This window comes from Fukomys damarensis, unplaced genomic scaffold (genome assembly GCF_012274545.1).
Source record: "Fukomys damarensis isolate Sample0158 unplaced genomic scaffold, DMR_v1.0_HiC HiC_scaffold_20, whole genome shotgun sequence".
Lineage (NCBI taxonomy): Eukaryota > Metazoa > Chordata > Mammalia > Rodentia > Bathyergidae > Fukomys > Fukomys damarensis.
The window spans coordinates 25,604,788-25,626,846 of record NW_022900932.1 but is presented as its reverse complement, the minus strand read 5'-3'; the positions used below and the strand labels follow the sequence as shown (position 1 = coordinate 25,626,846).

At 39.6% G+C, this 22,059-nt stretch overlaps 1 long non-coding RNA gene across 1 annotated transcript in view; it reads left to right on the top strand.

The window, feature by feature from the left end:
• The first annotated feature begins 7,399 nt into the window (after window positions 1–7,399).
• Window positions 7,400–22,059, top strand: part of LOC117287071 — a 62,604-nt gene continuing 47,944 nt past the window's right edge. Inside the window, exon 1 of the long non-coding RNA XR_004518273.1 lies at window positions 7,400–7,554. This is a non-coding gene — a long non-coding RNA (uncharacterized LOC117287071). The remainder of the gene's footprint in view (window positions 7,555–22,059) is intronic.

Genomic DNA, 22,059 nt, shown 5'->3' with positions numbered 1-22,059 from the left:
CCAACTACCCAGAACAGCTCCATTTACATGTTTTACTAGTGACTTTCATAAAACATATCCACAATGGAATTCATTCTTTTCTTCTCCTAATCTGTTTTTCTTTTGCTTTCTCTTCTATTGGCTAATGGGCCCATTATCTATCTACTTTTTCTTTTAAAGTCAAATATTTGGGAATTCTTCTAGAATCCTTTCTTTTTTTGTCTTATTTATCACCAAGTCCTGTGAATTCTATCATTTAAATATGCTCCAAATGTCTTTCATTTCATCTTTATCTTTCATGAGATTAAATGTTATCACGGGATTAGATCCTCATCTCTTTGTACCTAAAAATCTGTCTACCCCACCTCAGAATTTTCTTCTTCAAGAATTAGGGTTTTGTTATTTGATGTGAGTAACTTTTGTTAAATGCATACCATAGTCCTTAAATTCTGTAGCTATGTGTTTTAAAATGCTCCTACTTTTTGTTGAAGGCTGGTGTCTCACCGATGTCAGTTACAGAAAGAGAAATGTAACTCTCAGATTAGAAACACACACACAAAGATAAAATACTTTAGATGAAATGTGGCCATTTGCTTCTGCCCATGAAGGTGTTATAGGAGTGGTGGGTTTTAATTCTTTTTCTAAAACCAGGACTGGAGCTGGGAGGTGGTTTTCACACTCCTAGAGCCCTTGGTGCAGATACCTCAGACAGTAACACATGGTAGATCAGCACCTGTAAGCCTCAGGGCAAAGCTCCAATGGAACTGTCTGGAATTCTAAGGTGGTATGCCTGGCTGACCATGACCCTAATCTTTCTTTTTGTCAAATTTCATTCTATTCTACCTTAGAATAAAGTGAGGTGCCATCAAGGCTTAATGTATAAGGAAAAAGGTTTCTGTCTATAAAGGGGATCTAGGAGGAAAAGAGAGAGGGACACCAGGATCCACCTGTTTAGCCTGAGGAGATTTTACTGCAGAATTGGGCTTTCTTAAATAAAGAGATGGGGATTCTGTGATTAACCTCTTAAGGAACTCCTTCAGTTTTCATTAAGATAAGTCCTAACCAAGAAAAGGACTTCCATGCCCATTGCCAGCCTATTTTTAAAGCATCTACTCTTCCATACTAACACACACACACACACACACACACACACACACACACACACACACACACACACACAGGTTTCATAGCAGCATGTTTTTTTTTTTTCTGCACCAATTTTTCCTCAGTTTTAGTGCAGTTACTTTTATTTTCTCTCACAAACTTTTTGAATGTTTTGGTAAACACGACCACTGATAGTTTAAGAAGTACACCTGATAATTTCTATTCTCAGAAAAGGATTGACTTTTTACTTTTGGGAAGAAAAGCCAGGGCAACATCCTGCTGATTTGTGCTAGCCCTGGATCAAGCACCTCTGCCCAGGGGTGTGAGACCAGTGAACCCTGGCAGTGCCCACTCGATCCATGTCGTAGAGCAGGGGAGGAGCATTCTAGATGCTGTAGGAGGTTACTGATCTCAGAAGGGCAGGATTCTAGGCAGCTAGTAATTTGGGCTCTCTCTTCCCTTCTGCTCTTCTGAAATAAGATAGTGTTTTATTTAACTTATGCCCTCAAAATCTAGCACAGGGCTTGACTTAATGTAGGTGGCCCACATACACTTGTTGAACTGGATGATGCGCCTATTGACTGCATCTTATAATAGACTTCCTCATTTAGAAACAGCGGAGAGCTCTTCACAGGAAGTCAGGATGGATAGAAGTGCAGGAAAGAGTTCTAATTATCGCCCCCAGACAAGAATGGCTACTACCTATCTGAGAGGGGCAGTGAGAAACAGAGGGCAGGTAGGGGTAATTTCTTCTTTCTTTCTAGGGGCAACTGTATGTACTAAATGTGAAATTTGAAGGCTCTTCACAGATTTGATTATGTCTATTATTATTATTATTATTATTATTATTATTATTATTATTTTGATACAGGGTCTTACTGTGTAGTTGAGACTGACCTGGAACTCACTGTGTAGCCCAGGCTGGTCTCAAACTCACAGCGATCCTCCTGCCTCAGGCTCCAGAGTGCTGGGATTACAGGTGTGCGCCACCATGCCCGGAGATTATGACTTAACTTTATTTTCCAATCACAGTATAACAGGTCATCTGACAGTTGACTTTTTTATATTCTATGTCCTCTATGAATCTGCTTCTGTCCACCCTTGCTTTCACGGCACACTTGTAAATTTTACTGGGCCATTGTTTAATATGTGCTATACTGCAGCAAGACACCATCCGTGTTTCTGTGGTATGCTTTTTATATTTTGGTTTAAAAAACATCTCATGCAGTTAATACTAAGTTTTAAAAGCAGGTCCTATATGTATGTTTCTATCTTGCAAGATGTAAAAGGTTAATTTCAAGTTAGCCAGACTTTTTTAGGTTCTCATTTATGAGGTCAGTTCCTTTTTAAACTGCTAAACTTTTTATGTTTCTGGGTTTCTATGGGTTCATGCTGAGTTAAAAGAAATTTCATGCCACCATTTATTCATCTATTTTACTTTTCCATTTTTATTTAATGTAGCAGAAAAAGCACAGAATTTTTCAATCATGAAAACCTAAAACATCAAAGGATATTTGATATTCATAGCTTGAATTTCACAATTCCAGGGGAAACGTTTTTGTAATGAAAATGATCCAGAATGGGGGTCCTAGAACATGTAGCAGTGAAACCACTCCTGCAAATATTCAAATAGCTACTTCATTATGTTATACTCAACATTTTAATTTAGTATTTAAGAATGGTTTGGGGCTATTAACATCTATGAGTATCTATTTTGATCAGAAAGAAAGCAGGGGACTTTCTGATCAGAATTACCAAATATATAATGATATCAGTTTCCTCCAGGAAATGGTTCCAAGGGGCCATCACGTGAGATGAAGAAAAGCAAAAGCCATGGGTGAAGATATTTCCTATCATAAATGTTTTTATACTGAGGAATACATAGAGAAAAACCAGGATTCTACCATTTGTGCTGAATTGCCTGTTGTGAAATTAGGATCAGCTCCATCCCTATGGATGGTTTGTTTAGCAGTTAAGAGAAACAGGTTTCTCCAGAAATTTTCTTCCTTGCCTATCCTGAGACTGGGTTAAGGCTACCAGACAGGAGTCTGGGTAGCAGAAGAGGAGCGGCCATTTTTCTTTCATACGGTTCTGCGGGCAGAGGAACCTGTGGCGTGAGAAGTAACTGCTCAGTAAGCTTCTTGTAAGGTGTTCAAGTCAGTGTTACAGGCTGACGTTTGTAGCAATAAATTTCCCCCTGCTGTCCCATTAAACCCATACTTGGAATGCACAGAGAGAGTGACTTCCGTTTCCTAGACTTGATCTTGACTTCATGCTGGTTTCTTCAGTCTTGGTGTGTGTCAGACCTTCTCACTACCCCAATATTTGTCTACGTGGATGTGACAATACTCTAGGACAGTGGTAGTGAACCTATGGAATGCTTGCCACCGTGGGCGGTTTGTATCATTGAAAGCTCTGAAAGGTTCACTGTCACTGCTCTAGGATGACAGCAAGAACTAACATCTTAAGTTGCTGATGAAAGTTACAGAATAAACATGAAATTGGAGGATGGCAGCTTGAGAAGGACCGAGGATGGTGTGGGCTTGTACAGAAAATATTTTTATGTTTCTGTGCCACCCACCACTGTGACTTCTGTAGCGCGTGCCTCTCTTAGAAGAAAATTGTAAGGATGGAATTTTCTATTTTCCAAGAAGGAAATTATGAGGATAATATTAATGCTGGAGAGAAAGAGGAGAGGGGAAGGAGGAGAAGGGAGGACAGAGGGGAGGGGGAGAAGAGGTGGGAGAGAGAGAGAGAGAGAGAGAGAGAGAGAGAGAGGGAGAGACTGAGAGGTGTGTGTGTGGGGGCTTTTCTGGGGCCAGAGGCATTCTTTTCTCTGGGTCCCAAGCTGTACAGTTGCCAGTCTCACTTAAGCTGAAGGCTGCTTTAACTTGAGCTTCTGGGGCCATCTCCTTTGAGAAGTCTGTCTTCCCCACCAGCAGGCAGATAAGCATGGTGTAGGGGGCTTGGGGTGGGAGAGGGGGAGTTAGGGATGGTAGCAGAGGGATGGAGTTGAGGAAATCTCTTCCTGATTGTTTTTATTTCCAGAACTCTTTCACCTAAGAGAACCCTGTGAATGCATTTCTTTTCCTCAGAGTGAAGCAGGAACAAGAATGACACTGCAGACTACAGAAATTTGCTTCAAGAGTCTAGGCAAGGCTGGATCAGGGAGAATTCTTGCTGTCTTGTGTCTGTTATGAATTGGGAAGGAACTTGACATTCTTAATGGCTTCTGTACTGTGGCTGTGCTTTATCAGAGGCACATGCCCCTGGGCTTTCTCTTTGTTTCCTGTTTTGCTTAGGTAAGTAATATCCTTAACAGAAGTCAGAGAAGACTAGACTGGAAGTCACAGTATGTGAGATTTGGAGCCTATAACTAGGTAAATTCAGTCTTAGTATTTTTGGTGTCTTGATGAAAACATATTCATAGGAGCTACCCATTGCTAAAGAAAAGGATTAAAACCCTTAACAGTTGAACTCTGGTTAAAATCCTTAACAAAGGAACTTCAGATAAAGACATCCTGCTCTTGGTAGGCGATGAAAAAACTTTTTTTTTTTTGTACTGGGGATCAAATTTGGGACCTCGAAAAAACTGCCCCCACCATTAAGTTTAGTGGTAGGGCAATACTACCATTTCTTTGTAGTCAGGACCACAGGTTCCTTCTTCTATGGCCCATTAAACTTCGCCTTTAGTACATTAAGTGACTATTTACTAAGTCTAGCCATATGCCACTACTATGATAGTCATCCAATACACCAGGGTGAGAAACAGACAGAAGACCTCTCTCTGTCTGGGTCTCTCTCTCTCATTGTCTTGTGAAGAGACTAGGAGCTTTTTCTCTCAGCTTATAATTTGGTGAGAGACAGACCAAACAAAACAACGATTATAAAAGATGTATGTTCCACTGTTAAGGAAGAATAGCATGTCCATTTTAGCATGTAATGGAGACAAATAACCAAGTGTAGAAGAAAGTGATGGGTAAGTTGAATTCCAAAGAATAAGGAAGTGGTAGTTAGAATAAGGAAGAGGCTATGCATGTCAAGCACACAGAATAGTTAGAGGGAAAGAAAAGACTGGCAGTAAACCTAAAAGTGACACCCTATATATAATTTTTACCATAGCATATCTTGATGCTCTCAGAATTTAGGGACAGGGTATCATAGGCAGGAAAAAGGATAAAATAGGATCTCATTAAGCATTATTAAAGAAATTAATAGGAAAGCTTACTAAGGCAGCTTTGCCTGTACAGTTAGACTCTAGCAATTAAAAAGACAAAGGGAGAGAGAGAGAGAGAGAGAGAGAGAGAGAGAGAGAGAGAGAGAGAGAGACCAGACTTGAGAAAGCACCAGGTAGTACAGTTTACAGAAGAACTTAGCGAGAAGAGTCACAGGCAGAACAGGGATATAGCCAGGAACATGAAGGCTCGGTAACCAGCCCCTGAAAGGCAAAGGAGATAAGAAACAGCTAAGGACTCTTATTTAATATATAAAGCACACGTGTCCCCTTTACTTAATCATTAACTCTAAGTTACCTCTCTACAAGGCCACCCCATCCATCACAAAAGGAGAGGAAGAAATCAAATCAAATGGGCAGGAGAAATGTAGATAGAGGTGTTCAGGTTAGGATCAAAGACAGCCGGAGAGTCAATCAGGTGTCAACCTCTAGATGCCCACAGGGAGAATGGGAGAAATCACTAGTCCTAAATAAAAAGGAGCCAAGGACAAAAATCCGCAGTTATTCACTTCTGATGCTCCCTACACTTCCAAAATAGCTATTTTCATTTTTCCCCTGAGTAAACTACCATCTTTTATATTAAACTCTGCCTCTTTAATTCATGACTGAAGCCAAGAGTTTATGATTCTGGCAGGATCCCTGTGCATGTTCCAGCAGAGCAGTGGCGTGGCGTGGTACCCACTCCTCCCCCAGGAGGTCCACATTTCTTCTTCCTTTGGCTGTGCTACACGATTATTTGTGTCCTTGAAATTAATGATTATGCTTGATATTAAATAAGATCTCTGACTCTTGTGACTCTGATGTGACAACCTGATACAGCAGTTGTGAAAAAGCTTCGATCTGCTACAGGAAGCAGAACTGACTGATGGCCTCAGCTGTCTCCTTCTGAATCTCTCACAGTGTTCATCCCAAAGCCAAACTTCTGCAGCTGGCTGCCAGCTAATGACCAAGCATGGTGGGGCCACAAATGCATGCCGTTCCAATAGGATGTATGGCTTCTCTTTTGGGCACCTTGGGCTTACGAACACTCTCGGATTCGGGCTGAGATTTTTATAGAACTTCAGAGACTGAGAATTTTCTGCCCAATCTGGTTTTTTCCTCACATTGTATTGGACCTGTCTTGTGGTCTGAAGATTCTCCTTGATGCCAGGAAACTCAGCTGGAGGAAAAATAAAATCAAAAGAGAAGCAGGGTAAGGGTGATATCAGTTGGAATGCCCAAACCAGCTACAGTGATGGAAACCATAATTTATTCCTATAACCTGCAAGTTTCCCCTCAGTAGAAGGCCATGAAAACTACAGGGGAGCTGTTTCTCAAACTGGTGTAAAGAAATAGATCTGTGAGGCGAAATTTGTCAGCCATGAAAATAAACTAATCATAGCTCCTGGTGCAGAAACCTGGTTGACTGATGATCGCACTATATATCTGTGATCCACAGCTGAGTTTATGTCAAGGCCACTTGTTCTCTGGGATGTCACAAAGTAGATTCTGACCCTAGTGGAGATCTGAGATATGGTGCAGACCCATCTCTGTGGAATGTGGGACTCCTCTAATGACTAATTTTGTCTCAAGGGCTCTCCGTAGTCTTGGTCAAGACTTTCTTAGAGCTGTCCTAAAGACCGAAACTTTTCCTACTCAATCTTCTTTGCTTTTTTTATTCTTTCGTAGATGTCAGACCTACATTAGAGTCTTAAGTCTCTCTCTGGCTACTCCTGTTTCCTCATATTTATCCTTTAGCCATCTCAAGCATTTTCCCTAATACATTTCCTGTACATTGTGATAGTTAACTTTAGGTCAGGTTGACTAAAGTAAGGGATGCCAAGATAGCTGACAAAGTGCTGCCCTCATAAATCCTAGCAACAGAAGGTCTAGTTTTCAGGCCACTGGACTCAGACTGAATAATATCACCAAGTTTCCTGTTCCTGGACTTATCTGCCTCTATAATCATATGAGCCCATTCTCATAATAAATGTTCTCTTATCTATTGTATTGGTTCTGTTTTTCTGGACAATCCTGATTAATATATTCACCTACATCCACCTTGGATCTGTTTCTTTGAGGGCCTGAACTGACAGAGATCAACGTGTCTGTGGAACTGAATAGAGCAGAAGCAACATACTGAAGAGTGAAAATGGAGGTGGTGAGGGTCAAGAGGACCAGCAGTGGCCCTCTGCCATGTAAAGCCATTTGGAGATTATTCTCAGGTCATTGTGAAGTCAAAGAAAGACTTTAAATGGGTGAGTGATAGGTTTAGAAAAATTGCTCTGGACACAGTTTAAGGAATGTAATGAGAGGGAGGCAGTGTATATTGGGGTTGGCCTGACAAATGACAGTGGGGGTCTAGGTGGGAGTTTATCATACTAACTTGCTTGGTCTTGGAAAGTAAAATCCTGAAGGCCAGAATCCAATTTTGCTGGTGTTGCTGAACTCACACAGCTACTCAACAAATATTTGTTAAGACTGTTTAGTTTTGGGCCGGGGATTTAGCTCAGTGGTTCTGCCACCTGCCTTGTAAGCACAAGGACCTGAGTTCGATCCCCAGTACCAAAAAAAAAAAAAAAAAGAATATCTAGTTTTGTCTTTTTTTGAGAAATAAAAAAATACATTCAAAACTATTCTTTTTTTTTTGAAGTAAGCCTAAACCCCAATAAAAAAAAAAAAAAAAAAGAATATCTAGTTTTGTCTTTTTTTGAGAAATAAAAAAATACATTCAAAACTATTCTTTTTTTTTTGAAGTAAGCCTAAAATCAATTGGTCTCTCACACTGAGTTGTCAGCCTAAGCAGGGAGAAGCATTTTAGTAAATTGTGATCACTATTCTTTGCAATTCTGATGAACTTTCTTTGTGAATCTGTGCTGTTTTGGTACTAGTTCTGACTTAAAAAAAAGTTACTTTCCATCTTAAAAGTCAATTTAAATTTTACTCTGTTAGATATTCTAGAAGACATTATTTGTATACTCAGTCTTTTTCATTTTAATGACAAAAGAGATGTAAAATGTGAAAGAGAAGTATCTGATAAGAAAAAATTAAACTAGTGTTTATTCTTTTAAAAGACACCTTCAAATACTTGCAAGAACATGATGATAGGTTTCTCTTACACACTGTCTTTACTCTTCACAACTCTGAAAGCAGAGATGGCTTCAATGGTGTGTGAATTATGCAGCTAAACATAGTTCCCAGCTTAGAAGGGCTCCATACCCTGTCAACTCCCTAGTGGTTGACGTCACAAAATTATTAGTAATTTTTGAAAAAACTCATTATAAAAATTATTAGTAATTTTTCATTTTGTATTGGGCCCATAAATTATGTAGATGGTCCTATCTGTAAGACAGGTATGGTTATCCTTAATTTATAGATAATGAAATTCAAATTCAGATAATTTAAACAAGTTGCCTAAGGACACATAGCTAATAAATTACAGAGGAAGGACTTGTGTTCAAAGCTCTTGCTTTTCCTATTGTGTTTGTATCCTTCCTTGTGGCTCTGTTTAGAATAGATGTGAGATTAACCTACTGTTATTAGCCCACTTTCCTGTGTTAGTTCATTTGTGCTCAGTAGTAGTGCAACGAATTGGAAACTCAGAGCCTTTGAATACAAATACTGTGCCTTCCATTGCATGTATCCCTTAGAGACCCAGCATCATACTATTTAGGACTTCATTTTTATGGCTCATTGAATAGCAGCATTGGAAGGCACCTGACAGGCCTTCTTTATCTGCCAGTGGGTGACCACCTAGGTGGTGGTGGTAACACAGTTGTTCTTAACTCTGAGTGAACCTGGAACCACCTAGAAAATGCTACTACCTCTGTTCCACTGCCTCGTCTGGAATAGTCCTCACCTGGTGTAGTAGCCTGGAATGAGAACCACGGAATCATGTATTTCCAGGTGAGGAGTCCCTCTTTCAGTCTGTAGACTTTCCAATACATCTTTTCTCTCTTTCTGCCAAGCCCCTTTCTGTGCTTTTGTCCAGTATGATTGGTCAGATACTTATTTTCCATGACATTTCAGCTTATCAGTTGAGTTCCCATGCCAACCTCTAAGACTTTTTTCAGTGTCTGAGGTATAAACTTTCTGGATTCTAAAAGTTTAATTCAATGTAGTAGATAAAGATAAATTATAGGTAAAAATAAAGCAAATTGTTATAGTTAATTGGGACAACTTAATATCTTTCTATTGTATGTTCACTCTTAATTAATAAAATGAAATGTGATTGTGTATTTTTTTACCTTTTGGCCTTCCCTTTGTACCCTCTCCAGCTTTTCACCTCAGCTATTTATGAGGCTTTTTTCCCCCTTCATGAAGTTGTAGTAGATTTTAATTTTACATGTATCACTTAGGAGTGGAGCAGAATCAACTTGATTGAGAAATCATGCTTTTGCTGAAAACAGGTAGCATTCTATTGGTGGTGGGGTTTAAGATTGAGTTAATCCTGCCTTTTTATCTGGTAGTAATCTTGCAGCTAATTTGTATATTTGGAATTCCAGTTTGAGCAATTTAAATTCAAACTCTCTTATAGGGTGTACAACAGTAGGGTAATCTCACATCTATCCTATCTCTCTGGTCTCAAGTAGTAGTTTGCATTGTTGTTCACCCTCATTTCTTCCTCCCTGCAAGGGGATCAGGCACACTTCCTATTGCCCTGTGGCTTGTGAAGTGTTCTCCATCCTCACTGACATCACACTTGACCATTTTTTGGACAATAACATCTGAAGTGTTATGTCAGTGTGCAAATTACACACAGAGATTTAAGAACCATACTGTGGTTGTGCCTGTGCTTCTGCTGCTGCCCTCTATCGTGTTAAGGTGATCCACCCAAGTCCCAGAAGTAAGGAAAACTGTAGGACAGAGCCCAGGAGAGAGACACTGCCAATCCGAAGTCAACAGGTAGAAAGCAGGGAGCAACAGGGCTTCATAAGGTGGATGTAGTTATTTTCTTTATACTTAGGATAGTTTCCACTTGCCTCCCATCCCATCTTGCCTCTCCTCAATGTCACCTTCCTTTGAGTAAAAGCCTTATCCACCATTTGGCTCTAAGCTTTGGACTGCTCACACCCAGTTTCTGGTATGGGGTCCTCTTATCTCAACAATGGCAACTCCTTGGGAGGACCTTGGGTTTTTACTCTCAGCTTCATCCTGCTTCTCTGGCATCACTGCCTAAGCATGCTACACTCTCGTTTCTCCTCATTTGCTGTCACCTTCTATTGCATTGAATGAAATGCAAGATGGTAATCAACCAGAGACTGTATATAGGCCTCTCAGGTTATGGGGTTCCCAAAACCAGCTGGAAATGGCTTCTCTGTCTTCCACTTTCCTAATCTCAATTATTCTCCATTCCCGTGTTTCTTACAAATAGCTCCCAATAGCTGGGAATGAGCTTTATCCCTTTCCAGTTTTCTGGGATACTGCTCTTCCCTTATATCCTGCATTAGCTGTATACTTACAGCGAAAACTCTTTGGTTCTCTAAACTTGGCTCCTTGGTCATGAAAGCCCTGCTTTGAAGATTATGAGAAACCTTTTTTTCTTTCCAGTTCCTGCATTTTGCTACTAAAAGCCAGCACCTCCTTGAAGAGTCAACCTTGAAAGTCAAAGATGAACAATTAGATAAATTATTGATTGTATTGCCACTCAAATATATGGGTTAGGTTTATATTGGCTACAATAATATAGTCATCTTCTTATCGCCATCAGAGTGTTAAGTCAATGGGAGTTTTTTTCCCTTCCACCTCCCTCAATAATCTAATGTGAATATCCTTGGTTGTCAGTTGGTTTTTTTTGCATGTGATGACTTGGGGGTGGTCTCAGTCTCCTTTTACGTTGTGGTTCAGGTAATTCCTAGAGCTTGATTTTCCTTTGTAGTTAGCAGAGGTGGAGATGGGAGTAGAAAGAGGGTGAAGGTGGCGTGGATTTTGGGACAAGTGGGAGTCAGGGAGAGTCTACTTCTAGGTCTCCAAAGCCTTGTAGGAAATGGCACACAGTCCTGTATTCACACTCAGATGTGGAGATGTGCAGTAGGTAGGGCTTGAAATGTGCCCTTGGGCTGGATGGCCACTTTCTGGTGATGAGCAGTACTATGGGAAGGGGAGCAGAAGTCTTGGTGGACGGCTAGCCATCTCAGTTATAGTATTCTACTTGGTTATATACCCCACATATTCATATATCCATTAATTCTCTTAAAAACAGAATTCACTGGAGACTTTCCTATGAAGCCACACTGTATCTTGTAACCGGTTTACTATTATTATTAATTATTATTATTATTATCTTTATTAAGTTTATGGGTACATTCTAGGTACACAATACATTTACATTCATCATTGGGATCTTGTACCTTAACAAGGCTTATCTTTGTTCTTATTTTTCCCCATCCCCCAGCCCTCCCTTCACCCCCTCCATCCTTCCCTCTTTACAAAGATATTGTTTCCACATTTTTCCTTTTTATGTATTTTTTCTTTGCCCCTTTACCTTTCCCCTACCCCTCCTACTTCCTCTACTCTTTTAGACCTTTTCTTCCCATTACGTAATATCAATTATACACTTTGATTCTTATTTACACTTTTAGTTTTTCATGCCAGAGAAACTATTCAGTATCTACACATGTGTGACTTATTAATTTCACTTAAGAGTGTGGCCTCAATGTGCATCCACTTAGCTGTTACTATCTCTAGTTTCTCATTCTTTATGGCTGAGTAGTACTCCATTTTATTAAAAAAAACCACATCTTCTTTATCCAGTCTCTAGTTGTTGGGCAATTGGGCTGTTTCCAAGTTTTAGCTATTACAAACTGTGCAGCTATAAACACAGGTGAATATAAATCGCTGTGGTATGATTCTTTTAATTCTTTTGGGAAGATAGCCAACAAAGGGATGGCTGGGTCAAATGGGATTTCTAATCCTAGTTGTTTGAGGTATCTCCATATTGATTTCCACAGTGGTTGCACCAGTCTGCACTCCCACCAACAATGAAGAAGGGTTCCTTTCTCCCACAACCCTGCCAGCATTTGTTACTGGTTGATTTCTTGATAGCAGCCATTCTTTCTGGGGTGAGGTGGAATCTCAGTGTTGTTTTCATCTGCATCTCTTGAATGACCAGTGATGTTGAACATTTTTTCATGTTTATTTGCTGCTTTTGCTTTTTTGTGTGAGAAATGTCTATTCATTTCAGATGCCCATTTTTGAATTGAATCTTTATATTTGGGGGGGCATGACTTTTTAAAGTTCTTTGTATATTCTTGATAGTAGAACTTTGTGTGAGGAACAGCTGGTAAAAGTTTTTCCCCCATTGTAGATTGACTCTTAGCTTTGCTTGTGATTTCTCTAGCAGTGCAGAATTTTTTTTTTTAAAAAAGATGAGATCTGAATTGTTGATTCTTTGAGCTAGTTCCCATGCTACTGAAGATTTGTTTACTAAAGATTTAAGAGTAATAGAAGGCTTTAATAGTGAAATTTGTGATTTTCCCATGGTAAATACTAAAAATAAAAAACTATAATAATATTAAGCGAGTTACACAGAAAAAGCATTCGACCAAATTCAACACCCATTCATGATAATAAAAAACTTTGCAAAAGATTGGAATAGATGGTCTTTATATCAAGTTGATAAAGGCTATCTGTATAAAAAGCCAAAAGTCAACATTAGACTAAATGATCAAAAGCTGTGAATAATTTGATCCTATTAATAATTTTGAAGTCTCTTTTCCTAAAGTCGAGGGAACTGCCCCAACTTGGATTGCGGCTTTATGAGAGAACCTGGAGTAGTTTTCAGGATACTGACAAGCCTTCATTGTATCTGTTATTGACCATCTGTCATTGTTCATTGAATGAATAAATGATCTCCTCTTTTTCTGTCTCTGTCTTTCTCTTTCTCTCTTCCCCTCTTTAAAATATATAGTAGCTTCTGTGCCTGGTGACATATATATTCATTTAAAAATCTTTCACACCTTATTGTGAGAGAGGAAAATGGGAATTTGTACATTAAAAATGAAAAGCCACTTAAGAACTTAGATTCCAGTAATTAAGAATAATTTTACTATGCTCACCATTTCCCTCCCAGAATGCACACATTTCACACATAAACTACTTGTTCAAAAGCCCAGAGTAGCTTTCATTGTTTAGTTCATATTTGTAAGATTTAAGCCCAAGAGTCAGCTTTCATTGCATATTCTGTCTCTGAGAGAATGAATCGTCATTGAGACATTTGAGCAATTTTTTGCACTCTCTGTTCTTAGCAGATTTAGACCTCAGGAAGAAGGTAGCCTTACATTCTGTCTTGTTTCCTTACTGTGGCTTACTTGTGTGCTTTAATTTTTCTTCCTCAGTTTTACTGTGTGTAAAGAATAGGAATATGCTTTCTTATGTTCCATCTAGGTCCTGAACAAAAGAGACAATTCCTTCTCTTTGTACTTGGAATTGTTTCTACTTAACTTAGGATTTATTAATATTTTCATAGAACTATAAAGTGTTATAAGTTGAAGAGATCTTAGAAATCATTTGAGTAAATTTCCCATTTATAGAAGAGGAAAGAAAGGGTCATATAGCATTTATTGAATTAATGTGGCCTTTTCTCTGAACATAGTTAATGCTGAAAAAAAAAAACTAAGTAACTTATAGGAAATAATAAAGGTTTATTATATACTCACATCATTGTCTCTATGGGTCCTGGGCAGTGAGTGAAGGAAAATCTATGCAGTCATTTAGGGACTCAGTGTTTCCAGCATGATACAGCATCTCTGAGACTGGATCCTTGCATTTAGCCAGGCTACAAGGACAGAGAAAAAAATAGGAAAGACACACTTGCTTTCAGTTGACTCAGACCCAAAGTGACGTATTACTTCCTTGCACAGGTTATTGGTATTTGCCACATGACCCCATCGAAATGCAAGGGAAATTGGGGAGGGTAGTGCAGCTGTGTAACCAGGAAGGGAGAATAGATTTGGTAAATTTCCAGAAAGCAGTACAGTGGCTTTCACAATGTCATCTAGCAACATCAGCGTCACCTAGAAACCTGTGAGAAATGAAAATTCCTAGGTCCCACCCATTCCTGTTGTATCAGAAACTCTGAGTGACCCTGCAAGCTATAGTTTGAGAATCACTGACATATTCTATTAAATCCCATATAGTGGTTCTCTATGCTGGAATCACCTAGGGAATCTAACACCAAAACCAAACCAAATAAAATTGCCTGTACCTCACCTAGGATTAATTAAATCAGAGTTTCTTGAGGTGGGGGACCTAGAGATTGGTGGTTTTACACTAAAAGTTACTGGTTGTTCTACCTGGCCACACAGGGAAAACTATTCTGGATGATGCAAAGCATAGTTTGTATCTCTCTCTCTCTCTCTCTCTTTTTTTTTGGGACAGGGTCTCACTATGTAGTTGAGACTGACCTGGAACTCACTATGTAGCCCAGGCTGTTCTCAAACTCACAGTGATTCTCCTGCCTCAGCCTCCTGAGTGCTGGGCCACCACACCCGGCTGTAAATCTTTTGTTGTACGGTGCAACATACAACTTTTTACTTGTGTAGCTTTAGATAAGCCACTTAACCTTGTGGAACCTCTGTTTTCTCATTAATAAATGGGTAGAATCCTACAATCTTTGGAATTTGAAAATGCTAAGAATTGTGTTTGTAAAGAGTTTATACAACAGTTGGTGCATAGATTGTGCTCATAGAATATGACTGTTTTTATAATTAAATTTTGGTTGCTCTTTTGAGAGAACTATAGAGTGAAAATAAGGTTGTTAAATCAAAAATCAGGAGAACATTCATTACACTCCCCTGTCTGTAGATTATAAATTTGGGATTTAGATTTGGAATTATTCACCACATGGGATCATTTGTATAGTTTTTTATTTCAGCAGCTATGGGTACTGTTTCTTCCAATGCTAGCAAGCACTGAATTTGGGGTGCATGGTGGGTCAAATGTGACATGAAAATAAGGGAATTCTCACACCTTGCTGTCTGCCTGGTGACTATGTGGTGTTTCATTGGCAGTTAGGCACCTGGAAAGCCTTATCACCTGTAAGTAACACTACTCTAGTGTCTGGAAAATGTAGAAATGCTTGTCTCTCTATGTTTGGTTTGCTGCTGCTGCTGCTGCTGCAAAAAATCTACATATTATATGGTTGCACAGATTTTTTACATGAATTTTGTTGTTAATAGTAATATTTTAGTGGGGACTGGCTTCCCAAAACAGTGCTCAGAAAATTCCTCTGTCCACTGTGGACTTCTACAGGAATTTAATACAAATTTAATTAAGCTTAATTTTGTAGAAAATTCAAGGAAAATGGCTTTCTGACAAAGCAAAGTACCAAGTTCCTTTGCCCTTGTCTTCATGGGATTAAGATTAGATTCTGTCTATACTTAGAATTAAATGGTTTTGCTGGTCTATATCTGCAGCATTAAGTAAAATATTTGAAAAAGCCTATTTGGCTAGTGGAACTCTTCAACTTGTGTTTGAATGCTTCGGATGACAGTTGTGATGGATTGAACCTGGAAACAAGACAGAAAAATTGGTAATACATTTGATAGAGAGTAGATGGATCATGTTAGGGTTAATATTCTGACAGCAAAACACTTGTATTTAAACTTCTGAATGGATATAGATGGTTCAGTCTATTCAGACATTCTGACAAGAGTGAATTTAGGATCCTGGTAGGACGCTGGCTGGCAAGAAGCATAATTTTCAAGGAAGTAATCACAAAGCTGGAGGTTGACAGCTTTGAGTTCAAATTTCAGACTCTCCTTGTATTATCACATAAATCACTCAATTTCTCTCTGATCTTTCTTACTACCTGTAAATATGATTCACTGTTTTTTTTCACACATACCTCATTGTAGTTCTCACTCAAATACTTTACATTGAAAGGATTCGGAAATTAAAAACATTTTTTGTCAAATTACACACATTCCAGGGCACATTTTTTTTTTCCTAGAAAGCTCTTTATTCCTTAGGCTTGTTAAAAAAGCGAGGGTATCTGACTGATTGCCTCCTGAAAACACTATGAAGGGTGAGTTCAGTGTTAGCTATAAACCAAAGTCTATCGTGGGAGTCAGACACTAGTGTTGTTATTCACCTGTGATCATCTCCATGAGCGAGGGGAAAATCTGACTTCTGTACAGTCATTTCACTCTGCTAGATTTATTATTTTGCCTGACAAATGGAGAGATAAATTGACAGTGACTTCCTAGCCCAGACTAGTATGTATGTTTACTGCTGCAGGGAGATGGGATTTTGTCATTTAACAGGATATCATTTTAGTTTTTCATATCCAGGTTTTTTTTTTTTAAAGCAAAATTCTTTTTCAGTAAGAAGCTGGAGAAGGCTCCTAGTTACTCCTGTGCTACTTCTTGATGACACCGTGCTAAATCCTTAGCCAGGCAGACATGAGGTTTAACGGGTAAATTCTTCCATCGTCAGCCATTGGAGAGTCTGCATTGACAAGGGAAGGTTGCAAAGCCAGGAAATGGGGCTGTGAAGTGTGGCAGGTGTTCTAGGGAGACAGTGCAGGAGGGTGGCTACAGGGCTGTGATCTGGGAGTCAGATATGCCTGGGAAAGAATCCTGGCTCAGCAGTTTGGAAAAATGACTTGATCCAGGAAGTCCTAATGAACTCACCTGTCACTACCACTGAATGTGTAGGTTTATTGTGAGGATTGCATGGAATCATCTGTGCTCAAGATCTGACAAGGTCAAGGCCTGGCATGTAGCGCATGCCCACCCTTCTGAGGAAGCTTTTCCATCAGTCCTTCCATTCTGGTCCCACAGGTAAATGACAGTTAAAATTCTGTGGGGTCCATGGTTCTAGGAAAACATTTTGATTTGTCATTTACATTTAAATATAATTTCAAGCCACTTACCTCCCTCTACCTGTGTATATAGCAGGAGTCCTGACTTGGGATTAGATTGAGCACGTGCTACCACCCAGTCATTTCTGGAAGGTGAGCTGAAGGTCCCTTAGAAGTCAATTGAATGAGACTCTGAGTTAGAGCTCATCTCAGAAGAAGTCAGAAAGGAAGTCGTTAGGTTCAGTTCAAGCACAATGTTCGGGGCAGGGGAGATAGCAGATTCTGAGAATAGCACTGGATTAATCCTCCGGGCATGATGCAGTGATACTTAATAACCTCAGATCTAGTCCACTGCCTTTACACAAAGCTGAATGAGGCTTCAGTTGAGGCTATAAATGAAATCCCCAAAGGGGATTTATTAAAATCTTGATGGAATGACGAGGATATAAAACATCGATACCCTTGACTTGGTTGTGTTGACTGTAAGGAGGAGTAGTGCCTGTGATCACACCACTTCTCCAGCAGTGGGAAATAGTATGGTTGGTATCAACAGTAAGGAGAAATGGCAATCTCAGTGCAGGCACTGGCTGCATCAGTAGGGTATTCTGTGCCTTGGATAAGATGGTATTGTGGCTCTGCTGCAGTGGTGGCACCTTTTGCAAGTTTTTGTGGTAGTGTCTTTGCTGACTCTAGGGAATTAAAGCTAGTTGCAAATTGTTTTATTATTCAACTCATCAAGAGGTGAAGTGTATTTGTCTTTCCCTTGAATTTCCACTGATCTTATGACTTTCTCTGACCAATGGAATTGGGCAGAAATATTTCTGTGTAACTTCAGATTTGGCAGTCAGCTGCGTTCCTCTTGGAATCCAGACCTCATGCTATGAGAAACACCAAGTAACCACATGGAGATGAGAACCAAGGCTCCCACTGGACAGCCAGCTCCAGTTGCCAGTCATGAATAAGGTCATTTTGGACAGGGCTATCTCCCAATTCTATGTGATATTATATGAATTAGAAAAACCACTTGGTCAACACACGGAATCACTGGAAATAATAAATTCCCAGTAGCTCAGGCCAAGAAAATTTGTGGTGGTTTGTTGCACAGAATAGACTGCCAAACTGTGGTTGTTTGCAGTTTAGGAGAGATAATGCTCAAGAACTGGAACAGAAAAGAGGTGAAGTAGCAGATCCTATGAGATAGTTAAGAAGACTAGCAGGGCGAACACACTAGAGCTTCATTGAGGATCACAGAACTATAAGCAAAATAGTTTTGGGAGGAAGAAGAGGTGGAGTCCTCCTTTATACAAAGGAGATGGTAATAGCAACTTTTCAGAGTTGTAGTATAGATTAAAAGGGATAATACATATGCAATAATTAGTGCAGCTTTTGACACATGTACACCCCTAAGTAGTAGTCATTATTGTTACTCATACTTGAAACTACTAATTTGACATGCAATAGAAACAACTACATTAATAATTGATGCACATCTTTATTTACAGCAAGGTAGAAGCTCTTTAATGGGAAGATACCCCCACTTATATTTCTCTTTGTGATGTAAGCTCCAAGTAAGTGTCACTGGGCTCGAAATGGTGCAGAATATAGCACATTTCTTTTAGGTTCTAGAGTTATTCACATTAGGCCCATGTGTCAGTTTGTCATCTTAGCTAAGTCCCTGAAGCTGAAAGATAAAATCCAACTGAACTTTAACTGACAGGGGCATTTGTTGGCAGGATACATGGGAGTCTCACATGCGTATTTCAGGCAATGCTGTGAAAGCCAGGTGCTTGGCTGTCAAGGAGCCCTGTGTATTTGATAGCCCTTACTTGAATAAGTCACATGCCTGCTGTGAGCTCCAGGATACTTGTCTCTGCAGATATGAACAGCTAGGTACCAAAATAGGTCTATAGTTACCAGCAGAACAGCCTCACCAGGCTTTGTGGAGCCGAATCCTTGTAAGTAGCCAAGGAATATGTGATGGTTCCTTTTAAGCACTGCTGTTACCACCTGTGCCACACAAGGAAGCAGCCACTAGAGTCTCCTCATCCAATCAGCTGAATGACTTCCCAGCACTGTTCTGCTTTAATCAGTTGGAAGAGTATACAGCCTTAGTCCATTATGGCAACAGCAGTTGTGTGTGTGTGTGTGTGTGTGTGTGTGTGTGTGTGTGTGTATGTGTGTAATTTCTTTGTAGGACCTGGCTGCTTATATCTATTCACAATGAGTTAAATTCTGTTTGTGGGTGGAAGCTGGGGTTTTTCAGGAGGAACAATAACTTCGAGCATCAGTTTATACAGAGCATCAAAAGTCTCCTCCAACATATCCCATTAATCACCAGAGGTGCTTGGTCTCTGAAGAATGAAAAGAAACTGGTAAACAGTTTCTGTAAACAGACTCTGTGAAATGACCATCTCTGGTTCTTGACATACACAGGATAGAAGAGCTAAATTACACAAAGAATTTAGAGCTAGAAATCCTCCTGTGAAATTCAGATTAATGATCAGTTTTACATTTAGATAGTGTCCCTCTTCCAGGAGCTTAAACCAAATCTGACTATAAATTTAATAACTAACGATTTATGTAGTATGATTTGGGAGGCACCAACAAGAATTTTATATAAATATACATACATCAGTGATACAGGCTTTCAAATGCGACCATTAGATTCACTCTTTTAGGTTAAATATCACCTTCATAACTAGTCTTCTTTATTGGAATTAGATAATTCATTAATCTACTTACATTTTTATATAAACTTTTTATTCAATATTTCTCTTCCTTTCAAATGGGAAGTGTGTGTCTGTGTATGTGTGTTGCACGTGTGTGTGTGTTGTGTGTGTGTCTATTTGATACCGTCACAGAGTGGTGGCTGCAGACGATTGTGTACCTGCAGAGGGGAGGTAGGCTGCATAGGAGGCATTTGTGAGACATACTTCACAATTTTGCACAGGGCTTTATCTTAATAAACTCTTTGATAGGAAAGGGAGGATAGGAAAAGATCTGGGGACAAATGACATTGAAGATACACATGACATTAACCCCTGGACTCTTCCTGCTCAAGACCCCCTCCACTTAGAGATTTGTGGCATAGAAATGATTCCTTCTTATCTGAAGGATGTAAGCAATGCATGAAGGTTACATGTTGGTAATATGTGCACCTCTGGGAAGAGGGTGGGTCTGTGAGCCTGGCTGTCTGTGATTAGGATAGAACACGTTAACATGAAGTAGATGTATTTGGCACTGTCACATAAAGTGGATAACCCTGGAGCGTGCTGGTCATGACCCCAAGACGTTACAGTTCTGAGTCAAAGAGGTATCTTCTTGACTGTGATAGAGGAATATTGCTTTCAAGGTGGAAAGCAATATACCGTTATAATGGTGTGTGGTCTTTCAAAGGTGACAGGGCATAAGCATATGTGCAGTACTATGGGGGCTGTAATTAGGGAACATTATCTACAAAAGGTCTTTAGAAGGACAGTAATCATCTTAGTTATTTTTTCTCATCGCTGAGGCAAAATACTCAACACCCACAAGTTCGAGGAGGAAAAGTTTATCTCAGCTCACAGTTTGGGGAGATTTCAGCCCATAATCAGGTGGCTGCAAGGCAAGAAGGCATGGCAGAGGGGCATTGCAGAGGAGAAACAGCTCATCAGGTGTTAGGCAGAAGGCCATGAGCAGCGGCAGCAGCGGCGGTGGCAGCAGCCGCCAGCCTGCTTTTCCCTTTTGTCCCATCTAGGCTGCAAGCCTTCTGGGTGGTGCCCCTGAGAACTGTGCTAATTCTAGTCAGTGGGCTAGTTTAGCAGCACACACCTCAACCCAGCACCATACACCCTAGATCCAGCCAGCTCCGAAAAGCCCTACTTATGAACGTATGACACTTTGGGGGGACATCTAGATATAAGCCATAATAAAAAATAAAAAAGATTAAGAAACACCATTCTAGATCTAAGCAAGATGACTGAGGAAGATGTGAATTGCAATAAAACAGATGTTATGAGACTTCTAGCCAGAGAGGCATAACTGGTGAAAACAGAGCCTGAATTTGAATCCAGCCCACCTTCTACCTATTTGGAAATGGACAAATAACTTGATTTCTTTACCACTCATTTATTTTCCTTTTGAGACAGCATCTTATTATGTAGTTCAGGCTGCCCTTGAATTCACAGTGACCCTCCTGCCTCAGCCTCCCAAGTGCTAGGATTATAGGCATGCGTCACCAGGCTTGGCATGTCTCTCAGTTTTGTGATTTGCGTTTTCTCCTCTTTTTTCATGAATTCCTATCAGTCTTATGTTATTTTTCTTTGTATCATGTAGGAGTTGTTGGATTGATTTCTCATGATCCCTTACTGTTTTTAAGAGACCTGTTTTTTCACGGTCACTGACTGCGATCCTATCTTCTATAGCTGAAATTCTATCTTTGCAATCTTTTATTCTGTTGCATACACTTTCAATAGAGTTTTTAATCTCCTGGATATCTGTTTGAATCTGTTTCATGGATTCCATTTCTTTCCTCTGTTGGGCATTCATTGTTTCCATTTCTTTCTTATGCTGAGTCTTCATGGCTTCTATCATAGTCTTGAGCTCATCTATTTTTTTGTCAGTTTCTGCTCTAGAGTCTCGAATCATGACTTCCAGTTTGCTCATCATCTCTCTGGTTAACTGGGAAATTATTTCTGATTTGAATTTTTCTAGAGCCTGGTTGATCTGTTTTGTTACTTCCTGTGCTATGGGTCCAGGGAGTACTGTTGGTTCACTATCAGACTTTTCATCCTCCTTTGTCCTACTATTTGCCATTGGTGAACTGGAAATCTGTTTTTGTGTCTTGCTTAAGTGTTTTCTCATTTTTATTTTTTTTTTTGGGTTGTCCTTTAATTTCTGGGTATTACTTAAATCTTCCTAATATAGTTGCGTTTTAGCTTTTGAGTTTCTAATGACTGATAGACATCCTCATTTTCATAAT